The sequence below is a fragment of the Pleurodeles waltl genome, chromosome 3_1, assembly GCF_031143425.1.
Source record: "Pleurodeles waltl isolate 20211129_DDA chromosome 3_1, aPleWal1.hap1.20221129, whole genome shotgun sequence".
Lineage (NCBI taxonomy): Eukaryota > Metazoa > Chordata > Amphibia > Caudata > Salamandridae > Pleurodeles > Pleurodeles waltl.
Genome location: NC_090440.1, coordinates 502,605,839 through 502,628,594, shown reverse-complemented (window position 1 = coordinate 502,628,594; position 22,756 = coordinate 502,605,839). Strand labels below are relative to the sequence as shown.

General features: G+C 41.3%; 1 long non-coding RNA gene across 2 annotated transcripts in view; it reads left to right on the top strand.

Moving 5' to 3' along the window:
* The window catches only part of LOC138284227 (uncharacterized), a 79,696-nt gene that overhangs the window by 42,936 nt on the left and 14,004 nt on the right, over window positions 1-22,756 (top strand). Inside the window, exons 2-3 of one of the 2 annotated variants that reach the window (XR_011201366.1) lie at window positions 4,325-4,417; window positions 10,750-10,827. This is a non-coding gene — a long non-coding RNA (uncharacterized lncRNA). Of the gene's footprint in view, window positions 1-4,324; window positions 4,506-10,749; window positions 10,828-22,756 lie in introns of both variants that reach the window. The other variant, XR_011201365.1, reaches the window with a different exon arrangement.

The following is a 22,756-nucleotide window of genomic DNA, read 5'->3' as shown; positions in this document are numbered from 1 at the left end:
AGAATTACACATTCCAGACCCGCCTTAAAGGGTTTAATCTGACATTTGGATTTGAGGGAAATCTAATGAGACAGAAAAGGTCAAAAAGGAGAATACACTATTCATGTAAATATTTGAATTTGCAAGGTTAGACTATTTCCTTTTTATCAATAGTAAAGTTGAGTGGTAAAGAGGTCATACAATTACCTGACCTACCACTGAGATCATTCTGTGGATGACCTGGAGGTAGATTATTGGTAGAAGCATAGCTAAACAATGCACCAAAGAGAGATCACTTCTTTCAGAAGTCAAAGCTTTCAAAACTTTGTCATTCAACATCAAGATGTTATGCAGGTTAACGTGGGACCATTTACCACGAGAGTAGTGTGGGATAGCTATTAAGTCAGAGGATTTGTATATATATATATATATATATATATATATATATATGTTCCAAAATCCCTCCTCAAAGAAAGGCAAGATGCACTCACGAAGTTGCAGTAAGTCAATTTTATTTTCATGCCAGCAAGTTTCAGGTCCTAAATCTTTTCATTTAAAACAGCAATCCTAGGTCCACCTAGGGATTTCCCATTGCACAGGAATCTCCACAGGCATGGTGATGGCTGAATGGTCAGAGATGACCCCAGACCAAAGCTTAACCTCTTTGACCTTTTCCAAGATGCTGTTATAAAGAACAAAATATTATAATCTAGAGAATTGGCCATACTTCTTTCTATGGTATGTATACCCTCCATGCTTTCCCATTTGGTAGTGCCACACATCCACGAGGCCCATATCATGCAGCATAGTTTTCAAGGCTTACTTGTTGTAAGGTGTATTATACAGTCTCTCTTGGTGGATCTGACTAGCTTGATATTTATCAAATTGTTAAAATCTCCCCCAACTATTATCAGGAGTGAAAATTTCAATAAGTTCCACTCCAAGTTCGAAAGGTAGGAGGGATCATCTGTGTTAGGACCATAGAAGCCACAGGTAGACAGTTGTTATTAGAACTTCTCATCTGCCCCAGTACCCACCTTCCAGAACAATCGGTTTTAGAGTCCAACAGTTCCATCCCCACTCCTTTCCTTGAGACTATTGCAACACCCCCTTGGAATATTCAGCGTGGTCAGTGATGGCATACTGCTCTATCCACTTATATTTTGAGAGAAGGACCCTACTCTCTAATGACGTCAGATGAGACTCTTGCAAGATCATAATATGAACCTTGCTATATTTCAAGTACTGAAACACAGCTCTCTGTCTCCCCCTCGATCTAAGTACATTTGCATTCAAACTTATTAGCCTTATCCCTCTACCTATTCCCATTTAGTCCTGAGACCCACACTAGCGATGCCTTTTAGGGAGAAACTCCCTGCGATCCAAACTGTGATTGCTATTATAAGACAATGGTGAACATGAGAACTAAATAAATGTTTTACATTTTTTCCCCAGTGCTCCCCACCCAGTGCCCAACCCATACCCTTTCCTAGGGAAACTCTCCCACAGTTAATTGGCAATATTGAATTCCATATGAACACCGGACATCAGGAGAAAGTATAACATTAAGAGTGCACCCCACCACACCTACTGCAATCCTGGCTGCTCCCCTACACTATGCCCCTACAAAAATACCCTACAGGAATGCCATGGCCTAAAGCTGTCTCAAGAACTGGCATCTTTTTTGGTAGACTCAGTTAAGGCATCAATGTCCTTCAAACTACGATAGTTGTGTATTTGATTGTTCCACAGTACCTGGAGCATGGCTGGAAATTTTAACTGGACTTTGCCATCCAGTTTCTGTAATTCATCCATTTTCCTGCCAAGATCATACTGATGTTCTGTGGCTTTACAGACATCTGACCTTTCCCTACATAAGAGAAAAAGTTTACCAAAATCTTTCTAGGCTTTTGACAAAAAGGATCCCTTCTAAACAGGCCTCCATGCACTCTCTGAATCTCCTATTTGAGATTCACATTGAGCCGGTCCTTGAGGACCGTATCTTTAATAAGTGATGTAACAAAACTCTTCATGTCTCCTTTCTCCTCTGCCTCAGGGACATTGAGGATTCTGAGATTATTCCTCCAAGAATGGTTCTCAATCTTCTGGCAAGGCTTGATTTTGCTTTCCCAACATGGCATTATCAATTGCATTCTTTTGTATATCCTGCTTAGCCTGGGTAACCTCCTCTTCCAGCATTCTAGTACGTTTGACCACCTCGTCCAGCTTTTTTCTTAGGCTCTGGCAGGAAGCTTGGATCCCATCTGATTGGCCTCATAGACCTCAAATCTATTTTTGATCCCTGCTTTAAGGCCCAACAAAATGTATGTCAGTCACCCATGGGGCCCATCACTGACCGTAAGATGGCCATCTCCTCCCGTTTTTCTCCATATGGGCAGGGCTCACACCACCCTCACTCCAGGCAGAGAGCACAAGAGCCTCAAATATATTACTGATGGTTATCTGGGGGTCATGCTGAACAGATGGGTGATCTTGTTGTCTTATAACTGGTACACTTAACTTTTTCATATTATTGACAGCTAATGTACTTTGGAGGACCCCAGTGTCTTGACTCTGCTCCCCAGCAGTCATGTCACAAGAACTCCCCTCCACATTCTAGGGAGAAACAGGCAAAGCCATAACCTTGAAAAAGGAGTTCAATGACAGGGTGACTTAAAGCTGGGCAGTAACCTTTTTCCTTGTCCTGGCTGCTGGTACGGACACATTTTTAACTGACCAGGGGACCTCCCCTCCCCCAGTCTTTTTGATTCATGGAAAGAAGTCACCTTGGCGTTAATGTTGTAACCTGGCATAGATCCCAAGAAAGCTGATTCATATCACCGAATCTCATAATTAACTATAAGGTATTCACCAGAATCCTTCCTAGTAGACTGATAAATTGTGCACCCCAGTTAATTCACCCTGAGCAGAAAGGATTTGGCCCCAAAAGGCAGACCTAGGAGCTCACACAACAACTAATTGGCACAATGATCTTTCCTCTACCAATCCAGATCCCTTGGGTGTAGTCACAAAAGACACAGCCAAGGCTTTCAATAAGAGTTTGTTGAGAACATGTTTGGGAAGTCTTTATCAGAGTTTAGTTTGGTCTTTATTGCAACCCTTAAAAAATGGTATAGGAATTTATTTGCCCAAGTTTTATTCAATGGGTGATTGACTAGGAGGTGTACTATCTCTAGAGGTACCAGGCAAGGGGTGCCCACTTTCTCCTCTCCTTTTTATTATATATCTCACACCATTTTCCCAAATACTCAGGAAGGGTATACAAGTAATTCATTTTGTCACACACAGCTTCAAGAATAATATAACTTTGTATGCTTGATGAACTCATAATCTACATGGCAGACCCCTCTAAGACTAACCCTAGAGTACAGGAGGGAGCAGAGGGGTTTGAGTTGCTCTCGGGGTACAGTATTGATAAACTAAATTGGATTTTATGTTTTCGAAAGGGATGTGAAGTCAAATAACAAATATTTGAGTATCTCTGCTGTTCATTCCCAGGAGGCAATTCTGGCGTATAATGTAGGGAAGGTGGCTAGAGATATTGACCTTTTACTCACTAAGTGGAGGGCTCTCCCTCTAACAATATATGGGGGGGGGTAAACCTAGTTAGAATGCCCATACTCACATATCTCTCTAATTGTATTCCACATCCCTTTCCCAAATCACTCCACAAAAATTAAATCGAAAATAACAACCTCCATTTGATCGTCTTGTGCAGTCAGGCTTTCCTGGAGGTGTAGATTAGAAAAAGGAGGCCTTGTGCTGCCTGATTTGAGGATGTACTGTGATGACTTTCAGTTCAAAAATTGCAGGGTGCCTTTAGGGACTCTGCATTTGTTAACCTGGGGTAGGATCATGACAGCAATGACAAAGGACCTAGGAACCACTGGTCTTCAATGCAAGTTTGCTGCCACAAAATCCTTCAAAATGTCTGGCTAATGGTCTTAAAGGCTGAACCTAGTCTCTGGTATAGAATCAGGAAGACCATGGGTATTAAATATTATTCAGACTTCTTGCCTATCTGGGATTCCCCTGGCACTCCAGAGTGTTTACTAGATATTCTGAGCTACCCATTGAGTGATGCAAGTAGAACAACTTGGGTTGAACCAAGAATGCAGGACACGCAGTCTGTAAAAAAGAGGTCTCTATTTGGTACTGGGAACCTTTGGATGCTGAGGAGAAAAATCTGAAGGCTCTGTAATCGATTTGGGAAGGGATAGTGCCAAGGCAGGAGTTACAGCATCTATGGCAAATATCCGTAAAATTACTATATCATACTGTTAAGCCTGCCAATTTAAAGAGAAACTCTTTTTTTTACTCTCAGGATATTTTGGACTTCCCAAAACGTTCTGCGAGGTTGCACAAAAAATCAGATTCCTGGCTGGAAAAGACGTGGTTGCCCTGAAGCGAATGATGGGTATGTGATCTGCACCTGTGTCTTGTTAATCAGCTTTTGGAGGATTGTGAGTAAAATCATGGTTGGTAATTTTGGAGCTATGATACAGGTAAGCTCTATTCTTATTTTTTTTGGTGTTCACACTGTATCATACAACCTCTTAGATAGATCTCAGCAGTGTTTGTTATTTTATCTGGTGCTTCTTGCTAGAAGGGAGATCTGTAAAAGCTTACTTACTCTACAGCTCCTTCTCCTGTGGCATGACTGAAAACTATCCATCAGACTTGTAAACTAGATCTTGAGGATGTCCCCAGGAGGGCGGACATGATCTGGGCTGGATTTTTTAGATGGGCTGGTATGTTGTCTCTGTAAAATTATTCAGTCCTGCAATTGCACTGTTGTGCCAAAGCGATCTGGGTGTCACAGCCCGCTTCTCTGCATGTGGCAACTAAATACACTAGCCTTGTGGCTCATTCCTACATCCCTTCGCCTCGAGGTTGCCTTCTGTTTGGTGAATCGAGAAAATAAATGAAATGAATAAATGAAGATATCTGATTTTAAATAGCACTCTGTAGCACATCTAAGTGCTGTAAAGGGCAGACAATTATTTTTTCTGAGTCAAAGGCACTCGTTTTGTTGAAATATAATACACCCATGAGTTACTTTTTCTTTTCGTCACCCGATAATCCCACTCTCTGGAATGTGCTTCCTCAAGCAGAGCTGAAAACACATGGCTGGATTTAGTTGAGCTTGACAGGACATTTCTCTTCATCTACTGGACATTTGTTGTCATGTGCACATGGCTGGTAGTGCGATGCACTAGGCATAAAGAGTGTTAGGCAGCGCCTGACTTTTGGTCAGCCACTGCTTCCATCTCTCTTCTGATACTCATCCCCTTTTCAGCTCAGCAGCCCAAACAGTATCAAATATAAACATCGAAACATAAGACCACATTTCCCATGAGTCTTTGGTTCAAGGAGAGAAAAAAGTCCACTAATCCCTCAGTTCCAACTCTCTTAAAGATCCCATCAAGACAAAGCACTTCCACTTTCTTCGAGCGAATGTTACTTCATCAGATACCATCAGAACTCGTTTCTGGTTGTTTTCTAAGAAAATAATATCAAGAGAACACAGCTGTAACTTAGGATCTCTGAACATTTGAACAACTGCACAGTAACCAATAACAGCTTTGTCACATTGTCAGGAATGGTACATCACTGTGAGAACCTTATACTTATTACAAAGCAGTCATAATTCGTGTGGGGGGTTAACAGGAAGATGGCAGACTTGCAGGGTGTGGGGGGAAGATAATCCTCGCCTCAGTGTCTTTAGTAGATTTTAAACTTTTGTTTACTCTAGCTAGGAAATTTTACACTGTATATCCGGACCAGAGGCTCAGATCATGCAGGTTTAAAGCTCATTAACCACCAAAGAGGTCACATTCAAGACAGGCTTGAAATTTAATTTCTTGAAGGTAAAGTCCGAGGACCAATCCGCCTCATTCAGAATATCTTCCAAGCGGCATCCTAAATGAAATGCTTTTGATGCCGTACCTCCTCTGGTGGGATAAGCGTCGTATCAATGCAAACTTCCGGCATTACCCACTTCACCCATCTAGCAATAGTTAATGATGAGAATGCTTTTAACGGTTTATTCAGGTTAATAAGTAACTGTGATGTCCCCAGAGGACGGAACTCCTCTGTCATGGATTCATACGACCTGAGGCATCTGACCACACATAACTTTGGTTGCTGAGGGAAAGCCGGATATTGTACCACTCTAGTATATTTAGTCTTCCTTGATATTGAAAAGGAAACCCTTTCTGGGGAAAACATCGTAGCAGAAACAACAAGAGCTTGAATGTCGGATACCCTTTTGCAAGAGATCAAGCATAAAAGAATAGCCAGTTTACTGGAAAGCTGTTTCTGTGACAAAAAATTGTTATCTTGTCAGGACTCCAAAAGTTTCAATACGTCATTGACATCCCACAGTGATATGTACATGGGGGCTGAAGGCAGAGACAACCTGATGCCTCTCATTACCTTAGTGACCAATGGATGTTCATCTGACGAGATATCCTGAAATAGGAAATGTCCTGCCGAGATCGCCAAATGGCAAGCATTAATTTTCCTATAGGCCAGACCCTTTTCTGCCAGCTCTGATTGGAAATTGACTATGGTCCCTATATCTGATCCCATGGGATCAAGGACCCTTTACACAAACCAGTGTGATCATCTGTACCAAGCGGATTAATATTGCGGTTGATGAAGTGAGTAGCTAGTTGTGATAATCATGGCTCTTCCATTATGACTTGTAATCCGCCACACCATCAGCTGAAGGGTTCCCTTCTGCAACAGATGATGTAAGTTGCAGAGAGCATCTCTCAAGAGCCTTGGAGTTTGGGGAAGAAGGATTGACAAATCCATAGAAAGTTCCAGAAAAACTGGAAACCAAACTTGCAACCTCCACAGCAGTGTCACCAGCACCAGCTCTGCTCTCTGTCACTTGATCTGAGCGGTCTTTCTGCTGATCATTGAAAGAAGAGGGGGAGAGTTGCCAGGCACTGGGATCCCTCAGGTGTCTGAAATGCTAGTCCCCTGTTTTATTCATTTTCCCCAGAAGGTACTCTGCCATTGCCAAGATCATGTGGAGTAGGCAGTAGTGTCAGAAGTCTTTGACTAGATTAGCCAGGGCTTTGTAGCTCTCTCCTCCCAGAAGTTTGATGCACTGTGCTGCCAAGACATTGTCCCTTTTTCAGCAGGATAAAACAAGATGCCCCATTGGGCCCTAGGCTCTGAACTGCAAAGGAACCCACCAGAAGTTCCAGACAATTGATGTGTAAGGATTCTTCCACTGATGACCAAGGTCTGCTGATAGTAGTAGCCCCACATCTGACCCCCCTACTGCTAAGGCGGCTTGCACCTGACTCTGTGATGATGTCTGGTGCATATCCAAAGATGGCTCTGCCATTCTAGGCTTGCATGTGTTACAACTACCACTGTATCTCCTGCCTGGCCTCCAGGTTGAGGGAGATTTCATCTGTGTATGAGTGACCTTGCTGGAGGTGCAATCCTTTCAATCTCTGTAGGGCTCTGTAATTGAGGGGTCCTGGTAAGACAGCCTGAATAGAAGTCAGTAATTCCATCACTCTGATGAGATGTCTAAGCATGATCTTTTCTTTCTTCAAGATTTTCTATAACTCCCTGTGAATCAGGGCCATCTTCCTCTGAGGTAATTTTAGATATGGTGAACTGAGTCCATCATGAACCCCAGAAATGTCATCTTTTGAGCATGGTTGAACTCTGACTTCACCTTCATTGATCAGGAAGCCTAAGATCTGCAGCAAGGGTACTGTCATCCTGAGATGATTCCTCAGAATTTCTGGATCCTTATGCATGAGGAGATTATTGTTATGCTAGACAATAAACACTTCTTGGCTGATCTCATGATCTTGGTGAAGCACCAAGGTGCTGAGGAAAGCCCAAATGGAAGGCATCCAGTTACCTAGTCGTCCTTCAGGTTGAGACGGACTAAACAATAATTGGGTTGAAGGATGTCTCTTAGGAGGTGGATCCCCTTCATTTTGAAGTGGTAATATACTACCTATTTGTTGAATTGTTTGAGATTTATCACTAACCTGAAACCCTGGTCCTTCTTTTTCCACCAGGAACAGTGTGCTGGGAAAACCCCGGGAATGAAAGGATGCCACAGAAATCACCACCACTTCTTAGTCTATTGATTTCTCCATATCTTGAGCAAAGGCTAAGGGTAGTGAACGCACCCGTTTGGATGGTGTTCTATATAATTCAATGTGAAAACCTCGCACGGCCTGAAGTACCCAAGCATCCCCTGTTATCACTCTCCAATTGTGAATGAAATGTCAGAGTCTGCCCCCCTAATCTGGCTAGAAGAGAAGACATTGCGTACCACTGGAGCTTCCAACAGTGCCATGTCCAGAGCCTCCCAAGGGAAAGAACCCCCCAAACCTTTTCTGATCCTGCCACAGCATGGACCTTTTAGTTTGGAATCTGGGGAACTGGAGTGATGGAACGGTCAAGTCTGCTTCCCCGCCTCTCTTTGCCCCAGCAGGTATTTTCAGGCCACAAACCTTACACATTGATTGCTGCACCTTGTGAGAAAATAGTCACAGACTAGGACAACTCCTTGATGAAGGGATCCTCAAACAACCCACCACCTGGCCACCTTCTCAGGTAGCTAACTCCTACAGATTTGAATCAATTTGAAGAAGGAGGGCGCTTTTCCTCTCTGTAGAGAGGGCACAGTTACCGTTGCCCAGGAAACAGAAGGAGTATTGGGCCCACCCGGATAGAATATTGGGGTCAATGAGATTACCCAACTCCCTGGCCTTCTTAGCCATGTCCAGGATTCTGGTGAGCGGTCCTAAGACATCCAAAACCTTATCCTGATAGGACTTTCAGGAGCAGTTGAGGCCATTTTGGTGTCTTTGACCCCAATATAACCATCTTGGAATTGATCTCTAGGGTACATGCTTCTTTCCCCACCTAGGAGGGTTTAGGGCATTCTGCCTTCCCTGAACCTCTTTGTCCAAAGGCCTCCTAATGGGGTTAGCCACATACTCTGCCACCTTGTCGGCAGAGGTCCATTCGGAGGAACAGGGGTGAAATATATCATCCGGGTCAAACATATCCGAGAGAACAGAAAGGTTGTCATTGTCTCCTGGGTCCATTCTGGGACGCTTGGAGCTGCCTTCCGGTCTCCAGGGTCTTTTGGGGCCTGCTTCATCCCTAGACTTCCTTTTTCAGAGTCTTCCCCAGCATCATCTTCTGAATGGAGGAACTGGTTATCATCGGGGGTAGTCTCAGTGTAGTTATGTTGGCTTTCATCTATGGTCTTCACCCTGTGTTTCAGAAAGGCTAAGCACAACCTCTCAAAGGCATCGGAGGTTGGAGGGTTGTCCTGTTCCTGAGGAACTATCTGTTTAGAGCCACAACCCCGGGAATCTTGATCTCCCCGTGGGGATGAACCCTTGGGCTTTTAGGCTGCAAGGGTGCTGGTTTTAGCTGCAAGTAGCAGACGTTGTTCATTGATTGGCTTGAGGGCTGAGGAGATTGCCCATTGGAAAGCCACGTGTATAATGTTCACTAGCTGATCATTAAGGGGAAGGGACATCTGTTCCTTCTGCACCACCTTCTGTTGAATCCCTTGGGAATGTGCTATTGCAGGTGCCAATGCTCAATGGCATACCTCTTCTTCCCTTGTAAAGTGGTGTTATTATTCCTTTCCACCTTTATTTATAAAGAATAAAAATATTATTATAGAAATAAAATTATTGTGAGGGGAAACACAGGTATACGACTGAGTAAACAGTACTAGAAGAACTTACCCCCAATTACTAGGAAAATTAAAAAACGGGAGGGGTCAGATTGACTGCACCAGAGCGCTAACAGTGCTCCTAACGTCTGTAAAGGGGATCATCAATCCTAGGGGAACTCCGCAGTCACTGAGTGCTCCTGGAGTTATCTAAATGCCCTAAGGACAAGAAACAATGCTCCATGGCCGCGTTCCAACTCCTGCTGTTCTCCTGATACTTCCATACTGCTCCGGGGTGGAAGAGAGCACCAGCTAGATGGAGGCACAGCATGGAATCACCATGCACCCTCTAGTGTCACCGATGTGCCACCATAAGGCAGATCTGGCTGGTAGCACTCCTCCGTGATCCTGCGTGAGGTAAACACCACAGAGAGAGACAAAGAAAAAGACCGCAGTAGAGTGCTGCCACAGTAAGGCCAAGTGCACTGCTTTGCCCTGTGGCCCAATGGCAAGCCATCAGATTGGGATCAATGTGACGGGGACCACCCAGGGAGAGAGGGAGTCATAGGACACTTTTGAAAATAGTAAGAGAATTAAGTGTCACACTAGTGGAAACAATACACATAACCAAGCAATATCATAAATTAGACACAACAAATATCAAATAAGACACTCATCTAGGAAAGGCACTTATCTGGCTGCTGAGCAGTGAAGAAAAAGGAAGTGTTTTTTTCTTGATGGGATCTTTATGAAAAATGAAACAGGGGCATTACTGGACTTTTTTCTCTTCTTGAAACAAAGACTCATGGGAAATGTTTCTATGTTTATATTTGATACCGTTTGGGCTGCTGTGCTGGAAAATCAAGGAAGAGAAAATGCATAATTCCTCCAGTCCTGACATAGAACCTTGGTAACTGAGTAACATGTTTCATGGGTAAAACCATTTGTCATAGAATGCGTTACAGAAAACACTGATCGGTAGAATGCTTTAATTGATCTCATAACTACTAAGGGCAGTTTTCAAGATCAATATTGACTTGGTCTCTTCTTTGTCCACACAGACCACCACAAGCCTTACTTTCCTGAGAGGACATCTACCCACCTTTGCAGTTCAAAAAGGAACCAACAGAAAATGTTAGGTGAGCCAACCCAAACATACACAATTAAATAGGGAGGTACATTCTTCCTGAAGTTGTTGGTCATGATATTTTTATTTAGGGTGTGGTGGAACTGGACATCCAAAGTAGATAAAGGAATGTCTTATTGCAGCACACCCTTGGCTCCTGTGCCTCCATATGTTGTAGGGAAACTCCTTTGTTTCAAAGAGAGAGCCACAAAAGGCTTAATCATCACAAACTTCTACTTAGTGACACCTCCATCACATTGCTTCTGCCTTTTCAACTTCCGAAGGCTCGTCCTACTTAGGGCGGGCCTTCCAACTCTGATGTTTCCTATTCATAGTCATAATAGATTGCAGTATTAATTATAACAGGAATCTATATTACCCTTTCTCACAAGGATATTGGGTTTTGACTGTACATAAAAATCACTTTGGAGGTTTTATAACCAAAACAAATAGAAAAGAAAGCTATATATTTTTGCTGAAAGTGCCTCCTGCTTTATTGGTGCAAATACCACATCAGAGAGACTGGGAAACGTAAACATGGCAGAGAGGCTGCCATGTGGAGTATGGATAGGGCCTATGCTGGTTTAGTAGCCCAGCTACCTTACTTAGAGTGGCCACCTTTGTTTAGCCTTTTAATATTATTTAAGATTGGAACAAAGTCATCATATAATTAACTCACTTCAATGTCAAAGTTTTAGAAATTGGGTTATTAACGTGGGAGCGGATGACCCCACCAACTTAATAAACACAACCTAATTAGGCCAAAAGACAAGGTTTGGAGGACAGCATACTCACAAAATATGAAGGATTACTTTACCGCCAAACTCTTGGTCTGCATGCCTCATTTGCAGATTGGTAAACCTAAGTGTTTCTTCAATAGAGCCACTGTTGGCTCCGTTGATGGAATACTTCCCCCAATTGACAACCATCAGAGTGGGGACCATGGGAGGAAGGACATTACACTGCCTGCCCTGTGTAGGATGGATGGTTTAATACCTTTTTTTTTTTTCCTGTGTGTCACCCTAGGAAAAACCATGAGAGACCGAAAAAAATCTGTAATGACACCCACACACTGGGAGAAGAATCCCAGGGTGTGTGTGTGGAGGGGGGAAGGCTGTCATTCATTTATTATTTCTTTGTTTTTCAAAAACAAACTCCCACTTTGAAAATGTGTTTTTGAAAAATAAAAAGCGTATGAAAAGTTTGACAGCCGGTCCTTCATAACTGATGGTACGATTTGTCAAACTTTTCCTAGATTGACAGGAACCACCATGATAGTGGTTTCTGTCAATGTAGAGAGATGTCCGTGGGGCATGAGGACACCTCTAAATGTGGTGAATGGGATGTCTGTCAGAGTCAGACAGTAAATTACTTCATCATCTCAGTGGACATTAATCCATCTGCCAAACTCTAAATCAGGTTTACAGTTCTTAGAACATTTCTGCTCAACCCCTGATAACTATGGCAAAATCAGAGAGGCAATCCCCAGAGAACAGCATGTTAAGTTCAAGCAGTACTAGCATTTTTTAAAGATTCCCAAACTAGTTTAGAAAAATTGTAGAAAATGTAATGACCAAAAAATATAACATGAATAAAATCAGATACGGGGAACCAGAAATATGATTTTTTTAAAGTTTTAAGGCAAAAAGGGCATAGAAAAAATAAAATATCATTGGAAAATAACAGTTTGCTGTTAACCATGAGCTAGGTGTGATTTGAGGCAGAGCACGATGGTCTGAGGATCAGACACGCTAAGCAAGTAGCCCAGACATAGATATTACCTTCGAACTTAGGGCTTGATTTAGAACCCAGCGGATGGGTTACTCTGTCACAATGGTGACAAACATCCCGTCCCATGAAATCTAAATTCCATTATATCCAATGGGATTTAGATTGTGGCAGACAGGATATCCATCACCGTTGTGATGGAGTAACTCATCCGGCGAGTTCTAAATCAGGCTCTTCGTTTTTGAAATGGAAGTCAAAATCCTTCAGCGCAGCATGGTGTAAGACTGTGATTGGTGAGTGTCCCTCAGAGTTGCTCATACTGTTGAGCTTTTGCTGAGGCAGTTGATTTTGGCTCCAAAAACACCAACCAGGATAAAGGTTTTACATTCTGACTCATTCACTTAGCCATTCTCCAGTGAAGCAAGACCGAAAGCTGTAGCTGGACAAGGATCCACACTTTCACTGCAAGATACAGTTGAATTTATTTTTGATGCATCAAAAAGCTCTGAGTGGGGTGAATCTGTTTTTCTTACCTCACGTGGGTGCAAACTCCCTTGGCTAGGTTCAGCAACTTGTCCCAGTCTGGGAAAGGTCCTTTTGTTCACTCCTAGAGTCTCACCTCCTCAGTACATGCACTAGGCTTCTCTCCAGCCAAGGATCATGCAAGGTACAGTTCTGTGTGGTCATATTGGACCACTTGTAGGAAGAAGTCATTCTACTTTTTGTGTTGCTGGAAGAAGCAAACAGGAGACCAACCACCTGATCTTGAAAAACAGTTCTGGGGCCCAGGTGCAAACAGGAGTAACAAGTCCTTGAGCTGTCTTCTTCCATAAGGAGTCAGGAGATTTCTTTCTTCCAACAGGGTATTCTTCTTCAAGTGTAGACTTTCCAAATTCAGCAATGTTCTGGGGAAGTGGTGGTGAGGTCTTATTCTGTGTGGTAGCCACTGACTGGGGACTATTCAATGCTCAACCCTGGCTATGTTCTTGTCCTGTGACCACCATCTGTAACACCTACTCTTCACTTCACTGTACAAATGACCAAAAGCTCTAAGTTCAACATGGCTGAACCTTCTTTCCTTTGGTAGGGCCCAAGGAGATAAGGTCTCCTCTTGCCTGTCAGGGTGCAAACTGGTTCTTTGTCTGCTGAGATTGTAGCCAAGGTGAATGAATAGGAGCAGATCCTATCAGCCCTATTTGGGATCAGAAAGCTAAAAGAAGAAATGTCAAGGCTGCCTGTTGTCGCAGATGGCTAAATCCTGCTTAGTGGCCTGTTGTTGACAACACCCTGGCCCCCCAGGGCCAGATGCCAGACTATTATCCTCTGACAGGCAGAGTTGTTATCTTCATCTGAGAATGTGTACTTAAGTCTGGAGGTGAGACGAATGGCATACCTACTTTTAAGCCCAAAGTACATTGTAGAAATTAAAGTTTCCATTAAAGTTATCATTATCAAAACTCTGTTTTCACCATTAAATCAGATTTTTAAATCAGATGTTTTCAGTTACAATTGTTTTGCTTTAATAAACAAAATGCAGCAACAAGAATGATAGATTCACCAAAATTAGCTACATTTGGTCAATTTCCAGACAGGAATATAATTATTGTATACAAAAAGTCATCTTTATTTGTATTCGGAATTGTTAGATACACAAAGACATACTATATTTGCATGTATCTATGTGGACTTACAGTATAAGATCCTACCTGTAAGTAAAGAAGCAATGTATAGTTCAGTGGGGCAAAGTGGAGGGAATGGATAGTAGTTAGGGAAACTGAAATAATTTCTGTCATATAAGTATTTCATGGCAGGAAAACTTTAGATAACCACAGACAGCTCAGATGCATGGGAAATATACTAGAGAAGGGAGGAAAAACACAAGCACAGTTAATGTACAGTATATGATACACAGTCATTTGTCATCCAACCACATATATCTATAGAAATACATCCTAATCTCAGACTGTAAATTCAAATTCTTGTTGCTAGCATCACTGATTCATTCCACAATCCCTCATTTGCATTTAGGCACATATTCATTAAACTATTCCTCGTATTTGCTATCTTACCATCAATTCAAAGGTATCAGTTTCATTTGTCAAGACTACTTCAGCTCTAATATATTCTTCAATCTTGTGAAGGTCTGTGTTTCTGTGCAGCCCCTGTCATCTCCTTGGATCCTAACCTGAATTCCCTAACAAAGGAACATCAACTTCACCAAATAACTTTTTTCAAATTTTCTGTGCTGACTGTAAAGCCAAGTCTGCAGGCTTCTTTGGTGTCTCTCTGGCATGCACACCCACGTGTGTCTCCCATAGAACATCCTAATTGCTGATTCACTGACTGATAAAAGATATAGCGATGACACCGTGATTTATCTTCATAGCAAGTCATTTAGACTTCACAAGAGCAAGGCGTATGCAGTACTTGAGCCAAAAAACCCTGAAATACAACATTGCACAAAATACAGTTTCCCATACATCAACAAACTGTTGGATAAATTATGTCAAAAGACAGGCTTGGAGGTAAATTCTAAAATCGGGATAATTAGAATCACTCTTTTCTATCTTGCCCTCAATAGTATAGCATGATCCAAGCTTCTCTTAACTAATTATATTCAGTTGTATCCAAACGACATACTCAATATTTTTAACAACATTTAACACCCTAAACGAAATACTAATTCATTGGTTATTGACCTTTCCCCACAGTGTAACTCTAGCAAAGCTTCATCTATCAAAATCCTTCTTTATTGTATGGAGTAGGTACAACTTTGATTCCCAAATATGTATGTTCCTTTTACATTCTAAAAAACTACAGTAACGTTTTATTAAAGATAACAAATTAATATTTTCTTATCTTATTTCTCACATTCATACTATAATGGAAAAAACTAGATAGTCAAAGGCAGAGGCCCAGCTTCAAAAATGGCAATAATTGACTTGTTTGTGCATTATCTGCATTCTGAAAGCACTAACACAAATCATTTCGAACCATTGGGAAGCCCTTCTTATAGACCAATCTAAACAAGCCACTTATTTGAATAAGTACAAAAATAAAATTTAAGATTAATGCCCATATCTAGCATAGAAATCCCCTCATTAGGCATCAGTAGCTAACTATTGACTTTTGAAGAAACCTTTGAAAATTACCTTAGAAACACATTTGGCAAGTTCGGGAAACTGAAAGAATGAAGAACATTCTTATTTAAATACATATTCGCAGGTAGCTTATTTTCCGCTAATGAACAATGCACTTTGGTTGGGTTTTTTTCACTGTCGTGTCTATTTTCCATTATATTTGACCATCTCTAGTTTGGCAGAGAAAATGAGCGCTCCAAATTGGCTACTAGGAGACATTGCGATTATTTCCAACATAAATAACATACATTTGTTAGCTGATGAGGAAAGTAGGTCCGTGATTCGCACAATACTTTTGGATGTTAAATTGATTTTAATTAGAACAATTAAATATCACCTTTCAAGATTATGCAACCGAAGGAACACAGCTTCCAGTAGCACCGGGATGTGTTTGCACATACAATTGTGCAAAAGTGTAATGCTTTTTTATACTCAAAATGTAGCCACTAATATCCCCTTCGCTGCCAGGCCTTTTCCCCCTCCTGTGCCGAGCCTTTTTTTGGCTATTTGGTTCAGTTCGCGCTTAGGCCCTCTTAACTTTTTGTTCACATAAGCTACCCACGCCAAATTTGCGTCCTTTTTTTCCAACATCCTAGGGATTTTTGAGGTACCCAGACTTTGTGGGTTCCCCTGAAGGAGACCAAGAAATTAGCCAAAATGCAGTGAAATGTTAGTTTTTTTCAAAAAAATGGGAAAAAGGGCTGCAGGAGGCAGCTCGTGTTTTTTTTCCCTGGAAATGGCATCAACAAAGGGTTTGCGGTGGCAAGATCACCATCTTCCCAGCTTTCAGGAACAGGCAGACTTGAATTGGAAAACCCAATTTTTCAATACAATTTTGACATTTTACTGGGACATACCCCATTTTTACTATTTTTTGTGCTTTCAGCCTCCTTACAGTTAGTGACCAAAATGGGTGTGAAACCAATACTGGATCCCAGAAAGCTAAACATTTCTGAAAAGTAGACAAAATTCTGAATTCAGCAAGGGGTAATTTGTGTACATCCTACAAGTGTTTCCTACAGAAAATAACAGCTGAAATAAAAAAATGTTGAAATTGAGGTGAAAAAACAGCCATTTTTCTCCACATTTTACTCTGTAACTTTTTCCTGCGATGTCAGATTTTTGAAAAGCAATATACCGTCAGCTGGACTCTTCTGGTTGTATGGATATATAGGGCTTGTAGGTTCATCAAGAACTCTAGGTACCCAGAGCCAATAAATGAGCACCTTGCAATGGGTTTTTATTCTATACTGGCTATACAGCAATTCATTTGCTGAAATAGAAAAAGTGAAAAATAGGTATCAAGAAAACCTTTGTATTTCCAAAATGGCCACAAGATAATGTGTTGAGAAGCAGTGGTTATTTGCACATCTCTGAATTCCGGGGTGCCCATACTAGCATGTGAATTACAGGGCATTTCTCAAATAGACGTCTATTTTACACACTGCCTTACATTTGGAAGGAAAAAATGTAGAGAAAGACAAGGGCAAATAACACTTGTTTTGCTATTCTGTGTTCCCCCAAGTCTCCCGATAAAAATGGTACCTCACTTGTTTGGGTAGGCCTAGCGCCCACGAAAGGAAATGGCTCAAAACACAACGTGGACACATCACATTTTTTCACAGAAAACAGAGGTGTTTTTTGCAAAGTGCCTACCTGTGGATTTTGGCCTATAGCTCAGTCGGCACCTGGGGAAACCTAGCAAACCAGCACAAATTTTGAAAACTAGACACCTAGGGGAATCCAAGATGGGGTGACTTGTGGGGCTCCGACCAGGTTCTATTACCCAGAATCCTTTGCAAACCTAAAAATTTGACCAAAAAACACTTTTTCCTCTCATTTCGGTGACAGAAAGTTCTGGAATCTGAGAGGAGCCACAAATTTCCTTCCACCCAGCGTTCCCCCAAGTCTCTCGATAAAAATGGTACCTCACTGGTGTGGGTAGGCCTAGCTCCCACGAAAGGAAATGGCCCAAAACACAACGTGGACACATCACATTTTTTCACAGAAAACAGAGGTGTTTTTTACAAAGTGCCAACTTTTAGGACTGAATATCATTAAGCATAGCTGATATACTGTCTTTCGAGAAACACTTTCACAATTCACTAGATGTATTGAAATATTGAGTGGATTATATGTACACGCAGATCGAAACTAACAACATTTAGGGCTAGATGTATGAAGAAATGGGTTTGCGACTCGCAATTTGCGAGTCGCAAACCCATATGCAGGATGGTGTCCCTGACACCATTTGCGAATCGCAAGGGGGTTGCAAAGACCCACCTCATTAATATTAATGAGGTGGGTCGCAATTTGCGACCCCCTTGCGATTCGCTGCACTCACAGGGATGGTGGCCTGCTGGAGACAGCAGACCACCATGTCTGTGACTGCTTTTTAATAAAGCAGTTTTTTTTTTTTTGTATTGGAGCCCGTTTTCCTTAAAGGAAAACGAGTTGCAATACACTTGAGAAAATGAAACTTTTTGTTTCATTTTTTCAGAGCCACTCACAAAGGGGAAGGGGTCCCGTAGGGACCACTTCCCGTTTGCGAATGGGTTAACACCCACTTCACTTGGGTGCTAACTACAAATTGCTTTGCAAACTTGTTCGCGGTCACAAAGCAATTCTGCATTGCGATGCGATGCGCATTCCCATTTTGCGAGTCGGTAACCAAGTTACCAACTCGCAAAATGGGAATGAGCATCGCGATGCGCGTTTTGCATGGCGCAAACAGCAACATTTGCTGTTTGCACCATGCAAAACGTTTTGTACATTTGGCCCTTACCTCTTTAATGATTCAGATTTACATGTGTATGCCATTAATAAAAGAATGTAGGAAACACCATCTTAACTGAGTTTACACAGTGCATAATTTCCACACACCCTCCTTTGACTTAGATTGGTCAAACAATATGTTTGGGTGTTCCCTAGGAATTTCAGAAACAGACACTAATACACAGACAACACAATACACACATGTTATATGGTGCTGCGACTACCAAGATCACAGTTGACAAAGCTACGAAGGTGGATGGCACCTTTACTCTGTGGAGCTTGCTAAGATAAGAACATCTGAAGGACTTGTTGTCACAAGTTTCACAATGCACTCACTGAAAATCAGCCAGTAGAAAGGAGATACATGGAAGCTGCATAGAAATTAAATAATGATCTAACCATGCTCGGAGGGACATAAAAGAGGCAATAGAGTCTCAGAACACATTAGACACACAGGCCCTGATTTATACTTTTTGTACAAAACTGCACTAACGTCCCCTAACGCCTGCCCTGATCCAGGCATTAAAAAATGGTACAAAGCAAGCTTTGCACCATTTTCTGACCCCTCCTCCCTCCTGTGCGTGATTTTAGCACGGGGGATAAATATGGCGCTAAGGCCACAGGGTCATTTTTTGCACAGGAATGCCTACTTTGCATTTCATTGACGCAAAGTAGGTTTCCCCGTCCAAAAAGTGACTTTAACTCCATAATTTTGCCGCTAAACGGGTCTATCTCCAAAGTATGAGTATGGAGTTAGTTTTGCACCGAATTTGTACAAGAAAAATGACGCAAATTCGGTGCAAACAAGTATAAATATGCCCCACAGTTTTATCAACATTCTTGTCTCTGGAAAAGGTGAGGAAAACAAAACTGAACTACACCAAGGTATATTGAAAAATAAAAGAGGCAGATGTGAAACAGTGTGATGTGGGAAATAATAAAGGTACCAGCTGCAAGGGTTCAAAGTTAAAAAATAGTGACACCTCAAGGTGCTCAGCACCTCTTTTGCCTCACAAGCATTTTCCATTGAAAGCTACAGACTGCCAGATAGCAATGAAGAACACAATGTACAGTTGGTACAATACTATTTTATGGTATGGGAGCACCAGTGGCAACATAATGGAACCAAACCAACCATGTCCAACTCATGTAGCCACAAAATGTACTCAGGTATAGTGTCAATTAACATAACTTGTTTGCCTCTCTAGTTTCACCAATTTCACATCAGAACAATTAAGTGGACACATACTTCAATGCAAACTAGTTCATTCTTGAATATTTTTTTTTTTTCTTCAATAAATACATGACTGTGACCCCCAAATGCTGTGCCTTAGGCTCGGGCATGGGCAGAGCAGGGGGCCCCCTGTAACCCTCTATACCCGTTCTCCAACAGCCTTTTCATGGCGGAGGTACTGTCCACCATCCTCGTAATGTTGTGGTCGGACCGCCACAGCCTCAGTGATCCAACTGCCACTGTGAGGCTGGAGTAATCAGGCCCAAAAAGCCTACCTATTGGAGACTTGTTTCACACTCTTTTTTTTCAAACAAGAATCAACAAGTATACATATAGGGAGGGAGGGTGTTCTCTTGCTTGGCCCCCAAGCATTAGAATGCTCTACTCCCCCATTTCCAAAAACAAGCTGCCTATCAGCCTGAAAACCTGGTTATTCTGCTAATATGTCCTGTCAGATCTCCCAGATCTAGTGCCAGGACACAGAGTCCTGGGTAGCTGTTGCACTGTAAAAATACTCATTATAATAATAATCACAAGAGACATACTTTCATATTTTGTAGTAACATGACACATTGGGCACAAAATAATCCCTTCTCCTCACTCCTGCCTCTCCTGATCATTTTGAATCAAGATTGATTCATTCTGCAACTCCCTATGGAACTGCGTATAAAATATTTTGCATAGAACAATCCTTGATGCTTATGTTCTAGAAAATTATTACAAGCTTGCAAAATTCTGATTCAGCTGAGTTAATGAATATTTGTAAAATGAACCCCCCCTTCAGCAGAAAATACATCCTTATTGTGAGGCTAATGTAACTTCCCAGGGGAAGTATTTTTAAAAGTCAAAGGGAAATGAAGTAAAGTTTTGTGACTCTTTTTTATGCCTCTCTTGGGAGCAAACTAAAAAGTCCTGTTGTTGCATTTCAGACTTTAAAGAAAACCAAACATCTGGAATTTCTGTTTTTGCTTCTCCTTGGAGGATTAATCACAACACAGTAATTAATAACCAGTTAGTGTCCGACAGGAAGGCAAGTATTCGTACACATTTTGTGTTGAAACGAGAAGTTTTTAAAGTCACAATGACAACTATGTTCAGATAATTATCCTAGCTGTTTACTTCAACGAAGAGGTTGAAACTGCATTAGTGTGAGTGAATGGTAATAATACAGAAAAAACCTAAGATATGAGAAGCAACAACCAATGCATAACCAATGAGACGTTGAAAAAGTAGCAACATGTAGCACAAAAGGGACGCATGCCTCCAAAAGGCTAGTTGTTGTGCCCTCTGTGCTGCTTAAAAAATCAGCTCACAAAAACAATGTACAAGTCAGTGGAAAGAAGTCCTAACTCAATTGCAGGTTAGCAGCGTCCAGAAACCACTGTGCAATTAGTTTGCTATGTTGAAAAAAACTCTTGTAGATTGAACTCTCTTGACTGGCTTCTTACTGTACTTACTTTGAGTCATAGTTGTGCAAGAGGCATCCCTCCACAGATGATGGATTCTATGGCTACACTGCTGCTTCTGTGAAGTATCAATTTCTGCACCGTATGCAAAATGTTAAAAGATGTTAAAAGAGTATACTCACATTGGAATGAATTTGAATCTGCGTTATCTCTGAGGTAATTCTTCATCAGCCAAACTTAGTCTTAAATAGAACGTTTTCTATGTGTTTGTCTTTAGGTTCTAATATGGACTATTCATCTGTGATTTCAGATATACATGTACCCCTACGTTCCTGGCTTCCAACAGTTTGTCAGTTTTATTTGAGCACCCTCCTATCAGAGGCTCTTCTTTCAATACTCTATTAGAGATGTCTATGAAGACCATAGTTGCTGGCCTTGCTGTTTAAGGCTGGACTTTGAGACACATTCTGTGGCCCTCTCAATATTTAGCCAAAATGTATCTAAATTGATCTCTTATTTCGTTGATGTTTTCAAGGTCCCAGTAGCAACCAGGTCAACAATCTTTTATTCTTCTCAGATATGGACTTTTACCCTATGTAGCATGCAGACATGCACACTATACCCCCAGCATGACCATGGTAGCCCTATAATGCCAGGATCCATTCTCAATTTCCAGGATGTTCACATAATGTAAATTTGTACAAGTACATTTAAAAACAACTCATTTGTATAGTTAAAGGTACTTACATCTATGTTGTATACACTTGTTCTTGATGATCTACATGCTCTGTTGATAAGGAAATGTAATTGGTAATCACGTATTTCTCCATGACAATAGTTTCTATATTCATCAAGTAGCTTGAGAACAATTTGCATTCTACTAGCTGAAAGAGGCTCTTCTCATCCACCTGACCCACTTCACTTTATCTTTATAAATACCTTTAGGGGACTTATTTGAAAACAAAAGAAACACACTCAAGAAAATCATCAATGCTTTCATAACTACAGGCTTAATGAAAATTGTGGTAAAACAGCTGGTCTTCAAATCCTTAAACTAAAAGTCTATATCCTATTCATATTTTAGCCAGGAAAATACTGGTAAATATTTCAATCAACATTTACAATAAATCTATAGGAATATCCTGTTGCCCAAAACTGAACTCGGGCTGTGAAATGACTTGGTAGACTCACTGTATCCATAATTTTATTATAATTTGATGAGCTTCCACTAGTCACTAACTAACCATCCAGTAAATACTGTGGGCATTTGATGTCCAACTTCTACTATTAAACTGCATTCAATTTTGTGTTTAACAGTGAGAGGCCAGACAGTTATTGTTGTCCCATTTAAATCAATCAATGTTGAGTTTCAGTGCCACACGCTTGAGCCTTCCTCCTACCTCTTTTCAAAATTAAAAGCCAACCTTTTTTCCCAGTTGACTTAATATAATGTTTCTCTATGTTAACAATACCCAGGTCCTTCTTCTCTTGAAGGTCATTGTCCTGAAAGTGCAGCAATGCTGAAGTTCTGTTTATATTGGGAGAAAGAGCAGATAGTAATAAATCAATGGAACTAAATCTCATCAAATATAGGATATTTTAACTGTGAGTGAACTGCTGACTATATGCAAAGGAATAGAGGTTTTACAATGATGAGAC